This window comes from Stomoxys calcitrans, chromosome 1, assembly GCF_963082655.1.
Source record: "Stomoxys calcitrans chromosome 1, idStoCalc2.1, whole genome shotgun sequence".
NCBI classification, from domain to species: Eukaryota; Metazoa; Arthropoda; class Insecta; order Diptera; family Muscidae; genus Stomoxys; species Stomoxys calcitrans.
In genome coordinates this window covers 132,992,564-133,008,220 of record NC_081552.1, presented here as the reverse complement: position 1 = coordinate 133,008,220, position 15,657 = coordinate 132,992,564, and the positions used below count along the sequence as shown (strand labels likewise).

At 42.4% G+C, this 15,657-nt stretch overlaps 1 protein-coding gene across 1 annotated transcript in view; it reads right to left on the bottom strand.

The window, feature by feature from the left end:
* The window catches only part of LOC106094159 (membrane-bound transcription factor site-1 protease), a 165,810-nt gene that overhangs the window by 46,704 nt on the left and 103,449 nt on the right, over positions 1 to 15,657 (bottom strand). The gene's annotated exons all lie outside the window — the stretch shown is intronic.

The following is a 15,657-nucleotide window of genomic DNA, read 5'->3' as shown; positions in this document are numbered from 1 at the left end:
ACTGCTATGCAGAAAAAGTGCAACATAAGCTCCATACAACTGGGTCAGAGAGCATGTTGTCTTGGTATGGGCCGAGCGATGAAAACTACGCCCACTAGGGCACTGGAGACTATTCATATCCGACCCATAGACATACAGATTTAGTGTGAGGCTGCCACTGCGGCTATGAAACTAAAGGCGATGGGAGAATGGATTGAGGATGGTAGCAAATCATACCATCGTGGTATAGTCGAGGCGACGATAGGAAACCTGGAAGGAAGGGAAGAGGTTTCCGATCGGATACCCGAGATGAACCATAAGGTCGAGGGCGAGGCACTGCTTCCAGTGGCACAATCTTGGATTGACGGAATCCTAGTATTGCCATCTGAAAGATCATGTAACACAGATGGATCAAAGCTAAAGGACAGTGGGCGTGGGGGTCTATGTTGAGAACCTAGGGACTGAGATCTGGTTTAGACTGCCTGACCATAATACGGTCCTGCAGGCGGAGATCCGGGCGATCAAAGAATGCGTGAGATGGTGTGGTACTAACGCGAGGACGTCGAATGTGAACATCTTTACCGACAGTAAAATTGCCATAAGGGCAATAACAACCAGGACGAAAAGGTCACGAACAGCCTTGCAGTGGCGGTGAAGGCCAGACAACTACCGTCAAAAGACTTGGTTAACCCGAAGCCTTTCGGGTCGACGCAGTCTGAGGTAAGAGAGATGGTGACGGATGCGCATGCAATATTTTGGAAAAGCGAAACGGTCGCAAGGACGGGAAAATCCTATGGGGGGATCCAAATCGTGACAAGACGACGCTATTACTGAAAGGAAGTAAGACGAAGGTTTCAAACGGGACACATAGGACTATGAGCTCACTTATGTAAAATCGGTGCAGCAAGTGATAGCATGTGTAGGGTATACGGGGAAGATGATGAAACGTTGGAATATTTCCTTTGCCATTGCCCGGCTTTCGTGTCTAACAGATACCGGCATTTAGATGGGGACACACTTTGGCGGTGAAGGACTGCCCTTTCGGGTTGACGCCAATTACCACGTCTGCATGAATGTTGTTTAGATATGCTTGATATGCCGCTTGATCTAGAGGTTCCCTCTTGTAGCCCTGAACCTCATGCTCTAGATCATATAGATCTACCTTAAGGCTACTGGGTGGTGGATATCTATCCATAAAATGATGATTTATATGGTCTCTGCGATAACAACCCAAAAGGTATTGCTTGGACAGCATGTAGTTATGTCTTCGCACTGGTAGGATCTTTGTCTCCTGATGGAGGTGGTCCACATGAGAACTGAGGAGACAGCCCGTCGCAGTTTGGAGGGCGGCATTCTGACAGATCTGAATATTATTCCACTGCGAGTCACAAAGTTGACGAGATCACACTGGCGATGCATAGCTTACCACAGACCGGCCAATTGCTTTGTACATGGTCAACAAGTATTCTTTGTTTGCATCCCAAGTGCTGCCAGCAAGTGACTTGAGGACCTTGTTTCTACTTTTGACTTTATCCCAGATTGCTGTGGAATGTGGGGAGAATCTGTAAGACCTGTCAAATAAGACGCCAAGTATTTTGGGACACTTGATGGTCGGAATCATTTCTCCATCGACCATCACAGTCAGCTCAGTATTCACCTCACAATGTGGCTGAAGATTTAGTGGCGGATATCTTCAGATTTCTTGCAGCGAAATATATGTCAAGTTCGTTGAGGTAGACGTTCAACCTATCGCAAACGTCATCAATGGGTGGGGAGCCTGATGCCATGATTGACAATCGTTCGCATATGATACGATCTCTATGCCGTCTGGAGGGGGTGGAATCGAGGATAGGTAGAGGTTAAACAGTGCCGGAGATATCAAACCACCTTGGGGAACTTCCTGTTTCACTCTACGGTGTTTCGACTTCTTATCCCTAAATTCCACAAATGACCGGCGACCACACAGATAATTCGCGACCCATCGTTTCAGGCCTGGCTGGAGGGACGTGTTGGCGATGTCCCCAACTAGTTTGGCATGGCTGACCGTGTCGAATGCCTTCGATAGGTCCAGTGCCACGAGGACCGTCCTATCACATGGCCTGGGTTGATTGAAGCCACGGCAAATGTGTGTGGTGATGGCACGCAAAGCTGTTGTTGTGCTGTGCAGTCTCCGAAATCCATGTTGATGCTCGGCGAATGGAAATTCTCCTACGAGGCTCGTGAGGAGTAATGCCTCAAGCGTCTTTGCCACTGGTGAAAGAAGGGAGATCGGTCTGTACGACTCCCCCAAACTCGGGTCTTTTCCAGGCTGCAGTAGCGGGATCACTCTGCGCATTTTCCAGACATCGGGAACTATAAGAGTGTTCAAAGTTCACTAAAGCGGCGATTGGTATACTCTCTGTCCAACGGGCCTTCTTATAATTGATAAACGTCCGGTGCTCAGAGGTTATGAAGTCGGGTGGTCGGTCGATGGTGAGAATTATGGGGAGGTGGTCTGACCCCAAAGAGATGATGGCTTGCCAGAATACGTCACTCAGGAGATCAGGGGATGCAATGGAGATGTCTGGCGAGCTGCTGCACCTCCTCGTAATCCTAGTGGGGCATCCTCATTCACCGTGCAAAACGTGGAGCTTTCAATCTGCTCTGCCAAAGCTATGCCACGCTGGTCGTTACCTAGGGGAGAATGCCATGACGTGTGATGGGCATTAAAGTCCCCTAGAACCAGACGATTATGGCCAGATAGCAACCCACATATGTCGGGGTTGTAAGCCTGGCCATTAATCGGGACATAGCTACCAACCGGCGGTATGTACACGTTGTATAGCTCTATCTCGGCAGTACCAGACCTGACTGATATCCCCATGCATTCCATGTCACTAGCCTCATGCGCAGGCGAGATAGGTCTATACTGCACGAAATGGTGTATCACGAAGGCCAATCCCCCACCTCCATTCCTTGAGCGATCCTTACGTAGCACATTGTAACCGTGACAAAAAAAGAACTAGGGCGAACAATAGTAAGATGGGTCCAAGAACCTGTGCTAATGTCGATAGGGGCAATTTGGTGATGGCAGTTACCGATAAGGGAGAAGAACAGGGCTGCATACCTAGGAATAACTGGAGTGAGATAGTCAATGGACTGCCATCAGTATACTCTGATATTATTGCGGAATTTCCTGGGTCTCCTCCAGTATGTGACGATGCAGGCTGGTATCGGAGCTGATACATACTATTGGGTTGCCCAAAAAGTAATTGCGGATTTTTTAAAAGAAATTAAATGCATTTTTAATAAAACATAGAATTACCTTTAATCAAATATACTTTTTTACACTTTTTTCTAAAGCAAGCTAAAAGTAAAAGCTGATAACTGACAGAAGAAAGAATGCAATTACAGAGTCACAAGCTGTGAAAAAATTTGTCAACGCCGACTATACGAAAAATGCGCAATTACTTTTGGGCAACCCAATAATTGCCTTCAGGTATCAACGCTCAATTGAAATGTATTGTTACGCCCTAAAAATGATTTGTGAGATCTGACCAGGCGCGGCACTAGATTTTGTCAAGAAGGAAGATATTCCTTCTCGACCAATGGCGCATGCTTGGATACCAAGGATTCCCTTTGATCCTGAATCCATACTTGGAAGACTAAGGGAATGTACCGGTGTGACCTTGGGTTCACCAAAAATAGTTTTCCCTTTTCACATTCGTTTCACCAAATATAAAATTAAGACATATTTTTTTTCTGCAAATTTATACATTTTGCAGAAACAAAGGTAAACAAAAGATAGAAAGAAGAAGAAAACTTTGGACTTGTAATCTGTTTTAGAATTTTTGGAAATTTCGAAATACCTGCGGCTTTTTTGTTGGGTGTCTAGTTGAGACCAAATTGTAGACTTTTTTTAATTTAAATTTAGCGCACACTGAAGTGATTTTTTAACCCAAAAACTAATGATACAGATAAAAAAACAACCCAAAAGTGGTTATTCAACAGTTGTTTTGTGATTTTAAGGTGTATTTTCAGTATAAGGAGGAATTCACATTGCTTTCACCATACAATTTTTATAGAAATGGTTTCACAGTTTTTTTGGTGAAATCTATCATACGGTTACCTCATTTCACAAATATTTCACCACTAAATTTGCGAAACGCAACCAAGGTCATACCCGGTAATCCCAATCTTTCAACCGCCGACTGGAAGATTGGTAGATTAGATGAGGCTGATGGTGACCGGAGACATGCAGTATTCGTATTAAACTCCGGCTGTCTCGCAGACCTCAACAATTCTGAAGGAGTTGTATCCTACGGATTCAACAATGTAAAACTGAAGATCTATAGAAGCTGTGGAATAGGGGAATAAGAAGACGACTCAGCACGGTCGATATAGGAGGGGCAACAGCAGCAGCAACTAGTGAAGAATCAATGGAGGAATCGTCCACACCGCAAGTGTCCAGTGTCCTGAGAAAGAGTGGTTCCACTGCTTTCTCACCTGCCCCTGGATCGCTACGGAAGCTCATCATGACAAGATCTAACAAATTTTGTGAGGATGAACTCCTGGCGGAATCAGAAGACGAGGCTAACACAACAGTGTTGGAAGATCTAAATCTTGATTATGGTCCAGTTTCTACAGATAAATCGCTATCATTGGAAGGCCGCTTCGGCGGCACTAAAGTCCTCCTGATGGTAGGACGATTGGACGTGGTTCTTAACCAGGAACCATGGGTGTGTGGAGGAATGGTTCGTTGACTAAGAATTCTGGGATTTAAACTACTCAAGGGTACGGGGAATGGGAGACACAGAGCCTGTATTCTTGCAAAGAGTAGTCTAATCTAAATGTTTTTCTTCTTCCATCGCTAAGCATTGAAGATTCAGTAGAAGCTAGCCTTGAAATATATATCTCATTACTGCCTGGTTTCCCTATATATGGCACAAGATTCCGAGATGCCGCCTTCAAACCTTTAGTTGCTGGTTGAAGCCGCTTCTGTAGGGAAGAAGAGCCTCATTGTGGGAAGTGATGCTATAGCACATCACCAGATATGGGGAAGTTCGGATGTGAACGAAAGGGAAAGTTGCAATCTGGCGATTTGTAATAAAGGGGATAAACCGACCTTTTTTTACCAGGAACAGGCAGGAGGTACCAGATATTACCTTTCTATCGGAAGATATAAGTGGAATAATATGCGACTGGGAAGTGTTGGATGACCACAGCTTCTCTAAAGCTAAAAGATGCATTACGGCAGGCTTGGGATCTGTGAATCTAAAAAGATGGGTCAGCAGAGGAACACCTCAAGGAGGTGTACTGTCTCCTCTACTTTGGAATATAGCAATTAACAATATAATATTGTCTCCGGAAGAAAAATATGTAAAAGTGTATACTGATGACGTGCCAATTCCGGTTAGGGGAAAGTTTCCCAGCACTATAAAAAATATAATTCAGGAAGCTCTATGTGCAACGGCGAAATAGGCTACCGAAAGTGGTCTAGGTGTATACAGAAGTAGTTGTTTTCAGCAGTAGATACAAGTTACCTACAGCGGCACCTGTCTCATTGGGAGGAAAGAATGTTCTACCATCTCGTGGTCAAGGAATATACAATGGTAGCATTTCTTGACATTGAAGGTGCTTTCAATAATGTAAAACCGAGATCAATGGAGTTGGAGTTTCTAGGCATCAAATATACCGTAAGAAAGTTTATTAATCACTTACATACTAAAAGATGACATTACGATGGCTCAGCAGAGGAACACCTCAAGGAGGTGTACTGTCTCCTCTACTTTGAAATATAGCCATTAACAATATATTATTGTCTCTGGAAGAATAAAGAATACATTATTGTCTCTTGTCGCGTATGCTGATGACGTGGCAATTGCGGTTAGGTGAAAGTTTCCCAGCGCTCTAAGAGATATAATTCAGGAAGTTCTGCGTGCAACAGCGAAGTGAGCTACCGAAAGTGGTCCAGGCGTATACGTGCAAGACAGAAGTACAATAGTTCTTTTCAGCAAGAGATACAAGTTGCCTACAGTGGCACCTGTCTCCTTGAGAGGAGAGAACGCTCCATTTACAGAAAGAGCAAAATACCTGGGTGTTTTGCTGGACAGGAAATTGAACTTCAAATCCAACATTTTGGAAAGGGCAAGAGAGGCAACTTTTGCCCTATACACTTCCAAGAGACCCATTGGCAAAAGTTGGGGGTTTAGACCGCGCGTCATGCATTGGGTATATACCGCAGTTGTCAGAACTATTATGCTATTATTATGCACTGATTTTAATGCTACAAATTGCTGCTACCACTGTCGTGAGGCCAAGGGAGCTTTCTCTTTGGTCATGTGGCGGCTACGGACACTGTGTTATCCTTGATACAATGTCCGATGTTCCAGGCAGATTACACCCTAACTGAGTCGCTTTTTAATAAAAAGTACTGCACCACTATTCATGATAGAACCGATTGGAACTACGATATACCGGGTAATAAAAACATCTATATGGATGGTTCCAAATTAAACGACCAGGTGGGCTTTGAAGTGTACTCTAAAAATCTAGAACTAGTCATATCGAAAAGGTTACTCGGCCATTGCAGTGTGTCAAGCGGATATCATAACGACGATTGACATAAATATCTTCTCAGACAGTCATTAAATCACTGGAGAACGAATTTATGAACACACAATCCGCCCTTGGCTGTCGCAGATCTCTTAACGAGAGGCTTTTCTGGGTGCCACAGAGATATCCCGGGGAATTGTAAAGCGGACAAGCTTGCGAGACTAGGAACTGCCTTACACTTTCCAGGGAAACGGGAATCTGTGGGTATGCCTCTAGCTATGTTTTTTTAGGACCAGACCCGAAGGACAACAAGTAATAGATGGTCACAAACAGGGGGCTATGAACATTCCAAAACTATGTGGCCTAATCTAGACTTGAAGAGGTCTACCGCTTTGGTGTCACTGGCTAGAACAGAACTCTCAGTCTTTGTGTACATCCAGACAGGTTACTGTCTACTCGGAAAACATGCTGACAGACTGAAGGTTCCTAGTAACGACTTTTGCAGAAGCTGTGAGGACAACGAAGAAGAAACGACAATAGAACACCTACTGTGTGTGTGTCCCGCACTGGCAGTCAGAAGGAATTCCACTTTAGGTTCTTAGTTCTTTGGGAACCTGTCTGAAGCGGACGTGAACATTCGCACATTTTTTCAAAATCGAAAATTGTTAAAATTCTTCTGTTACTGTGAAGTTGGTAAAAAAAACCTCAAATTTTATTTGTGAAAATTGTGATCGCTATTGGTTGCAGGAACTTACCCATCGGCCGTGACATTTGGTCATAAAGTCAGAGCTGCATTTTGTACTGATTGCCAACACACTATTTATAGCCGATCCTAATCCTTTAACGCCTTCAAAGTGTGGTTGTATTTGCAAATATCTTAGTTTATAGTGAAAGTTTCGGCGAACCAGCTTCAGTATTTGAATGAAATTTTTTTCATTTGCACTCATTTCTGCTCTCAAATTAGTTCGTTGATTTCTACTATGAATTGGGGGATTTAAACTTCTCAAGGGTACGGAGAATGGAAGACACAGAGCCCGTATTCTTGCAAAGAGTAGTCTAAATGATTTTCTTCTTCCGTAGCTAAGAATTGAAGATTCAGTAGTAGCCAGCCTTGAAATAAATAAGTCTCATTATCCATCCATTAGGTATTCATTAGGCGGTAAATGATCTGCGTCTGTTTACAGTGGAGCGGCAGATCTAGAGCCCGGGAGTAGGCTTAGAATAGACTCCGAAGACTCAACAGTTGCCGTAGCATGTTGTCTGCTACTGAAACCTCTAGCCAGGTGCAGCACTAGATTTAATCAAGAAGGAAAATATTCCTTTTCGACCAAAAGATCCTTAATCCATACTTGGAAGACTAGGGATATGTAATTCTAATCTTTCAACCACCGACTGGAAGATTGGTAGATTGGATGAGGCTGATGGTCTCCGGAGACATGCAGTATTCGTACTAAACTCCGGCTGTCTCGCAGACCTCACCAATTCTGAATAAGTTGAATGCTACGGATTCAACAAGTTGAAACTGAAGGTCGATGAAGCGGTGGGGACCCGACAAGCCCTGTGTGTTTCGGCGAACCAGCTTCAGTATTTTAATGACATTTTTTTCATTTACGCTCATTTCTGTTCTCAAATTAGTTTGTTGATTTCTACTAAGAATTCGGGGATTTAAACTTCTTAAGGGTACGGAGAATGGAAGACACAGAGCCCGTATTCTTGCAAAGAGTAGTCTAAATGATTTTCTTCTTCCGTAGCTAAGAATTGGAGATTCAGTAGTAGCCAGCCTTGAAATAAATAAGTCTCATTATCCATTCATTAGGTATCCATTAGGCGGTAGATGATCTGCGTCTGTTTCCAGTGGAGCGGCAGATCTAGAGCCCGGGAGTAGGCTTAGAACAGTTGTCGTAGCATGTTGTCTGCTACTGAAACCTCGAGACCTATTACGGTGGGCTTATTCCGAAGTAGGTGATTGCATAAACAATGAGTAGTGAGCAAATACTAGAACTACTCGTTGACACACATTTCCCTGGAAATTCTCCAGCGAACAACGTGGCATTATTCGTCGGAGTTTATTAGGGAAATTGGTTCCTTGGCTTAGGGAGATATACTCTGCTTGTATCAGCATGTCATATATAGCTGTAGGACGGAGGGACCCGAAGGTCATTTTCATTCCCAAAGCAGCGAAAGATTTTCGTCCTATTAGTTTGTCATCCTTTATACTGAAGACTCTTAAGAGGTTAGCAGAAACATTTCTAGGGCAAAAATCCCTGGAGATCGCCAGTCGCGGCAGCAGCATGAATATAGTAAAGGCAAATCCACTGAAACAGCCCTCCACGACCTAGTCGGCTACATAGAGGGTTCTCTCGCTGTCAAGGAATATACAATGGTATCATTTCTTGATATTGAAGGTGCTTTCAACAATGTAAAACCAACGTCAATCATGAAGGAGTTGGAGTTTCTAGGCATCAGCATGAATATAGTAAAGGCAAATCCACTGAAACAGCCCTCCACGACCTAGTCGGCTACATAGAGGGTTCTCTCGCTGTCAAGGAATATACAATGGTATCATTTATTGACATTGAAGGTGCTTTCAACAATGTAAAACCGACGTCAATCATGAAGGAGTTGGAGTTTCTAGGCATCAACTCTACCGTGAGAAAGTTTATTAATAACTTACTTACTAAAATATGAATTACGGCAAGTTTGGGGTCTGTGGATCTAAAATGATGGGTCAGCAGAGGAACGCACTAAAAGAGGTGTACTGTCTCCACTACTCTGTCTCCTCCAGGTGACCAGTCCGGAACTGTGTCGGGTTCAACTGGTTGTAGTCTTAATGCTACGATATCTGACCGGAGACTTTAATCTGGTACCACGAGTGTCAGAAGCCCCTGGAACTTAGTTTCCAACATTACAATGGTGTGGCCCTAGAGGGGAGCAACGTGGTGGCTTGGTACCGTGACATAGATCGGAAGGAGTCTTAGGTAGTGTTCCGCTCCTTACCAAGTAGGTGAACACGTCCAAATGCGTGGGATCAAATTGGTACTCATGTGTGGTTTACTACATGTGGGGGCGTTGGTAGTTGCATTGTATTCACCCTAGGATCTTGGGGCCTCGCAAGTTTGGGCCATGATGGCAGGCATCAGCGTTAAACACAACATTCGTCGACCTGTCTCCTTGTAGAGAATGTTCAATTTATAAAAAGCGCAAAATACCTGGGTGTTTTGCTGGACAGGAAATTGAACTTCGAATCCAACATTTTGGTTAGGGCAAGAAAGACCACTCTTGCCCTATACACCTGCAAGAGAGCTACTGGCAAAAGTTGGGGATTTAGACCGCGTGTCATGCATTGGGTATATACTGCGGTTGTCAGACCTATTATGCTATATAGTGTTGTGGTCTGGTGGACGGCGCATCAAAAATCCATCTACTGCTTAATACTTAACCGGATCCAACGGATGGCTTGTTTGTGCAGCCGCACTGAGGACGACATCATCTGATGCCCTGAATTTAATGCTACATTATGTGCATTTGGACATTGCGCTACCCAAATTGCAGCGACCATTGCCGTGAGGTTAAGGGAGCATTATCATTGGTCATGTGGCGGCCACGGACCCTGTGTTATCCTTGATACAGTATCCGATGTTCCAGGCAGTGTGGACTACACTCTACCTGAGCCGCTTTTTGATAAAATGTACTGTTCTACTATTTCTGATAGAACCAACTAGATAAGTTACATAGACTTCTATACGGATTTTTCTAAACTGGACGACCAGGTGGGCTTTGGGGTGTACTCTTAAGGTCTAGATCGAAAGGTTACCCGTCCACTGCAGTGTGTATCAAGCGGAGATCCTTGCAATTAAGGAAGTGTTGGATGGCTAAGATATAATGTCATAACGACGATTGGCATATATCTTCTCCGGCAGCCAGGCAGCCATTTAATCCCTGGAGAACATATTTCTGAATACAAAAACCTCCTAACGAGTCTGATTTAGCGGATATGAACATTCGTAAGTTGTTGGGCTTTTTAAAGCAATCTGGATGGTTTAATGGATCAATGTCCCTGACTGGAGAGGAGTGTTGGCGATGTCCTCAAGTAGTTTGGTATGGCTGACCGTGTCGAATGCCTTCGATAGGTCCAGTGCCACGAGGACCGGCCTGGGCTGATTGAAGCCACGGCAAATGTGTGCGGTAATGGCATGCAAAACAGTTGTTTTGCTATGCAGCGTCTTTGCTTCTGGTGAGAGAAGGGAGATCCCCAAACTCGGGTTCTTTCCAGATTTCTGTAGCTGGATCACTCTACCCATTTTCGGGATACTATAAGAGTGTTCAAAGACAAGTTGAGGACAGTAGTAAGGTACTCAACTCCAGATTCTTCAACATCAATGTAGAGATTCCGACGTGGCCAGACGCGTTGGATGATTTGGCGCCATGGATGACTGTCGTAACTTCGCTAAATTATATGGCAGTCCATCGGCTCTCCTCCTTGGCCTGCCACTCTCGCCATGCACAATAAATTGACGGTTGAACAACCTGGCGCATCTCCTCGGATCAGTCATTTCGCCAAAAGTGATCGAGGTCCTATCATCCCATCTACCGGGGTTCGAGAGTGGATGTTATCCTTGATACAGTATCCGATGTTCCAGGCAGTGTGGACTACACTCTACCTGAGCCGCTTTTTGATAAAATGTACTGTTCCACTATTTCTGATAGAACCAACTAGATAAGTTACATAGACTTCTATACGGATTTTTCTAAACTGGACGACCAGGTGGGCTTTGGGGTGTACTCTTAAGGTCTAGATCGAAAGGTTACCCGTCCACTGCAGTGTGTATCAAGCGGAGATCCGTGCAATTAAGAAAGTGTTGGAATGGCTAAGATATAATGTCATAACGACGATTGACATAAATATCTTCTCAGGCAGCCATTAAATCACTGGTTAACGTATTTCTGAATTCCAAAGCCGCCCTCGACTGTCGCAGATCTCTTATTAAGTTGGCTGAACAGTTAAAAATTCACTTATTGTGGGTGCCGGGCCACAGAGATATCCCAGAGAATTGTAAATCGGACGAACTTGCGAGACCAAAAACTACCTTACACATTCCAGGAAAACTGGAATATGTGGGTATGCCTCTAGCGACATGTAGGCTATGTTTTCAGGACCAAGCCCGAAGGAAACCATTGATAGATGGTCACAAAGAGCGGGCTGTGAGCATTTAAAAACTATGTGACCTAATCCAGACTAGAAGAGGTCTACCGCTGTGCTGTCACTAGCTAGAACAGACGTCTTAGTCATTGTGTCCGTCATGATAGACTGAAGGTTGCCAGCAACAACTTTTGCAGAAGCTGTGAGGACATTAGAGAAGAAGAGACTATAGAACACACTCTGTGTATGTGTCCCGCACGAGCAAACAGAAGGAGTTCCAGTTTAGTTAAATGTTAAATGCCACTCCTATAGAATCCCTTAGAGCAGAATGAATATCGATAGATTTCCAGACTATATTACATCGTAAAGCGATAAGTCTTGCTTCGAAATCTATTACAGATCCCAAAAAAGTGTTGCGTAACATATTCTGGGACGAAATCAACAGCGGGATAGCAAAACCTATTTGCTCGATTCAACATACAATTCTACATCTAAAGGCGTAAACTTTACCGATTCCTAATCGTATTGATCAAAGTTCAACGATATACAAAAAACATTCTGACAACTCCACACTTCACCGATCTTTCGCTATTGAAAGGATAATTAATTTTTCCCCTGAAATGACAGTCTTTACGGATGACTCTTACAAAAATGGGGTTACAGGTTTCGCCGTTATACAATAGATATCCTGTAACAACCGTACAGTCTTGAAGCAGGGCATGCTTCCAAAACATTCGGTTACTTTTGCTCCAGTTGATTGAGCTCTAAGTTTGTCGTAAGCAGTAACATCATGTTATAATTAAGAGGTAGTGACAACAACAAAAATCTACCGCCAACGAAACTGCCTTTGAAATGTCAAAGTGGTTTTAGAAATAAATTTTGTTTTGCGACTTACTTCTTCAAATGTGTTTTATATTTATACTTTCATCATTGTTGCTTATATTTTTTTGGAACTTCATTCCAAATGGAGGAGGAGACCTCACAAAAGCCAGGGTATAACAGTCAGCTTGTACAACGATTTCACTTTGTGATGTAGATTATACTTCCTGTTGTATTAAAGTTCAATTGCAATTGCTGTTTAAACTGTCCTGAGTGGAAGGAACAAGGATTATGTGTATGTTAAGCTGTGACCCAAAACTAATGGTTTGTGCGCGTGTGTGTGTGTGCGAATGAACATCTAATTGGTTCTCATTTCATCCTTTGTCAAACTATGACAATGGTAACTTGGCAAAGATAAATAACATATCTTCACAGAAGAGAGAGGACGGCTGTCCATTAACGACTGTGCAAAATGCACATAACGACTAGCTAAATTTAACTATTAGCTTTGCCTACAAAATCGACTAGCTCGCTAAAGTCAGGTACTTTCATGCTCCTTTAAAGACTGTCTAAAGAATGTCTTTGTACTTTTGATAAAATTTAGTTTGCTCTCTTAAGCCGGTATGCTTGCATTCAAATATTAAGTATTGCATTCTGGGACAAGGCACCTATTGGTTTTATTTGCATTAAGTAGGTCTTGTCATATGATGTATGTAGGTCTTGTCATAAACCATGGGCTACGGTTAACATTGTAGCATGTACTGGCATAGAACTTTCCTTTTACACATGAGTTCTTTGGAAATCAAAATTCCACATTTTAACCAATTCATTTTTAATTTTTTTTTAGACTTTCTCCGGTGTAAACATGACAGCTATTGGAGCACCAACATCTATTGCACTTTTTGCAGTTTCATCAGCAATCTCATTAATTGTTATACCTCTATGCGGTGAAGTCCAAACAATATGACAACATTTCACGCTCGAAGCACTTAGCAAATCCCAAATCTCAGCTACTAGGAAGTTGTCAGTTTCCGTGGCAGCTAGTAGTTTGCAGGCATTCAGAGAGTCGGTAAAAATAGCAAAGCTGTGTAGAATTTAATTTTTACCATCAATGGCAATTTGAGCGGCTTTTCTTAAAGGTACTAGCTCAGCACACAAACTAGATGTTTTACGATTAATCTTAAAAAAGAATTTGTGTTGATGTGTATGGTTGTATACAGCACATCCTGCGGCAATCTCACCAACAGACGCATCGGTTGCTAATATTACAAAGCCATCACTTCTATATCCAGTAATTTCTCGATCATATACTGTCTTAACCATTTCATTTGGTAGATCCTTGGTTCTGCCTTGTATTACAAACATGTTTACTCTGAGCTTCTCTCCTTTTACACCATGTTTTACAATTGAGTCGTTGCCCAAAATGCTAGAAAAGGGATGATATACATGGCTATAGCTTGATTTGACATAGGGATTATCCTCAACTACATTATACAAAGAGTTATTCGATCATTTGAGATTTATGAGTTCCTTTGCAGTTAGAAAAATACTCCGCTCACCTGGAGGCATCTCTCCCGCTAATTCATACAGTACATGAAAGGCGTTGAGGGTGATACTCCCAGACATCTGCGAATTAACGAATTTTGAAAAGTCATTACCTTCTTATTTGTGATTGCAGGCACATGGACTGTTGTAGTACGTGCATACTACAGTTTCAACCGTATCAGGCTTTTAAAGATATTCAAAGCAATCGTTGGAGATAATCCGCTTTTAATAAAAGTCAAAAACATGACGGCCCTAGCTCTGCTTTCAGTTTACTACTAACTCTTTTGTAATGCTCATTAACTGCAAGAGATGTGATAATGGTCCTTCCAAGATATTTCATCTTATACACTTGTTATTTTCAAGTTCCATTAATACTTTTCTTTTTGCTTCCCTTCGCAAGGTCCATCACTTGTGTCTTCGCAGCATTGAAAGAAAGGTTCAAGTTGAGGCATATATTGGGTTGCCCAAAAAGTAATTGCGGATCTTTTAAAAGAAAGTAAATGCATTTTTAATAAAACTTAGATTGAACTTTAATCAAATATACTTTTTTTACACTTTTTTTCTAAAGCAAGCTAAAAGTAACAGCTGATAACTGGCAGAAGAAAGAATGCAATTACAGAGTCACAAGCTGTGAAAAAATTTGTCAACGCCGACTATATGAAAAATCCGCAATTACTTTTTGGGCAACGCAATATTATAAAACTCTGCGATTTTTTGATTGAACTTCCTTTCAGCTTCTTGAAGGTCTTTGTCAAACGCCATAATTAAAAAATCATCTGCATACTGATACACAAATGCGTAACTGTTTTTCACAGAATGCAAACTCGTCGTACATACATATGTTAAAAAGTATGGGCGAGATGCGGTAGTCCATTATTGACTTTTTTATAGAAATCAATAATGGACAACCGTTCCCAATTCGAAGAATTCTTCTTGAAAGAAAGTTGATAATACAATTCACATAGTGTGGGTGAAGTACAATTTTCACAAGGATATCTGTCAAAAAATCCATTCTAACGCAGTTATACGCATTAGATATATCCAAGGCTAGCCATAGAACCTTGTAATCATTTTGCTTCAAAATTACCGCCCTATGTAGTACATGATTTATGCACATTGCAGTAGATTTTTGTTTTCTATATGAAAAGCATCGTTCCTTTATAAAATCATTATCTTCCAAAAAGCCACAAATTTTATTCTTCAGCATCAAGTTGATGATTTTTAAGAAAACAGATATGAGCGAAATGGGCCTAAAATTTGTATAATCCATTAAATCCTTATAAGACTTGGGAATTGAGACAATTTTGATGTGTCTCCAGCTCTCTTTAATACTATTCTATTGAAAGGCATTATTCAACGCTGTCTGTACCATGGTTCTACCTAACTCAGGTAAAGCCCTTATCATCTCATATGTCACACCGTCCCATCCACCAGCGGACGATTTCATCTTGTTCTTCACCGCCGACTCCTGCAGCGTCGCATTGAAAGAATGCAACTCTGCAAACAAATACCACAAAAATTTACCGCAGGTGTACCCCAGGGGTCTGTTCTTTCTCCTTCTCTTTTTCTTATTTTCATCAACAATCTGTTGGGTCAGCCATCGAATCCGAACTACTCACTTGCGGATGAGAGTATTCTCT